The sequence below is a fragment of the Setaria italica genome, chromosome IX, assembly GCF_000263155.2.
Source record: "Setaria italica strain Yugu1 chromosome IX, Setaria_italica_v2.0, whole genome shotgun sequence".
NCBI classification, from domain to species: Eukaryota; Viridiplantae; Streptophyta; class Magnoliopsida; order Poales; family Poaceae; genus Setaria; species Setaria italica.
Window position 1 is genome coordinate 49,381,542 of NC_028458.1, and position 1,384 is coordinate 49,382,925.

Consider the following 1,384-nt stretch of genomic DNA (forward strand, 5'->3'; position numbering starts at 1 on the left):
CAGCGTAGTGAAAGGTTGGAGTGGGAGAGGAAGGGGTGAGCACAACGTGGAGGTAGGGTTGGCCGCTTGGCCCGGTGGGAAGTAGTGAATTCCGACGCAACGTTCCCTTGGGCGGAGCGGGGAATGCGGGCCCCCTCATCCCTTGTCTTGTCATGTTGTGACCGTCGATAGAGGAGACAGGTTGGGGGGGTGGGGAGCTGTCCAAATTCAGAAGGATCTTGGCACCAGCAAAGATGTCTCTTGCCAGACTGGGAAAGTGAATGTGTCAATTGTCTTGAGCCGTGTGTTGCGCGCTTCACGCGGGGCAGTAACTCTCTGCTGCAGGTGAGCCGGGTCCGATGGTTGGGTAGTAAAGTCGTCTTCTTTCGTTGACATCTCGGCAACAAATTTGCAAGCAAGCTCACAGCATGAATGGAGTTTGAACCGATAGCTGTTGAGGTGCAGGTATCCTTGAGCGAGGCCAAACTTTGCCACATTCAGGTTAGCAAGCCTAGCGCAAAAGACGAACGGGACCACTTGACACGCATGAATCCTGACGGGGAACGCGGTTAGCTGGTAGATTTAGAGATTTGAGATGTACGACCAGTTCAACTACGACGATTGAGAAGGGGTTATCCAAATCAGGGAGGAGGGAGAGGGTTGCGATGAGGGGCCGATGGAACCTAGGACAATGGTGCAGTAGAACCGCAAAGAAGGAGGTGCTCGAAGGCGATGCCAGGCTTGGTGCTTAGCTCCCGAGCTTCAAAGCCAGAGGAGACCTGCTCGGTCGCCGGCGAGTCAGATGGCAGCGCTAGAAGGTTGCAGGGTGCAGAGGAGCGGTGGCGTGGTGTGCGGGCAGTAGGGCAGCGGGGTTTGGCGGCGGCTTTTGCGGTGGCGATGGTCAGGGGGTTCCCGGTGCCGGGATCGCCCGTGTCGCCAGGAGCGAGACGAGCCATCAAAACTAGGCTCTTGGAAGCATGTATTGGCTGCCAATCAGTTTAGACTACATTGAAGCATAGCAACAGAACAAAGTACGGAAGCATACAAAACCGCAGCATTATTTTTTCTGAAATAAGGCAGGAGCACTGCCGATTCATTTAAGAAGGTAGAAAGTGTTGATTACAATAAGTTCAATATTACATAAATGGATTAACTCGTACACGAATTGCTTAACTAACGTAAAAACTAGAGATAACTCAGACCCAAATCTAGGTTTCCATACGCCATCCTCCTCATGTTAATGTCTTCTTGGATCATGCACAAAACTTGATCAACGCATATACTTTTACCTTTCAAAAACCCTCCTGTTTCTCTCTTTCCAGATGTTCCAGGCCAGTGATTTTCATTGCTTCCCTTTTATCGTGGTTAGATTTCTTTGCCACCAGTCCTCCATGTCTTCATCAGT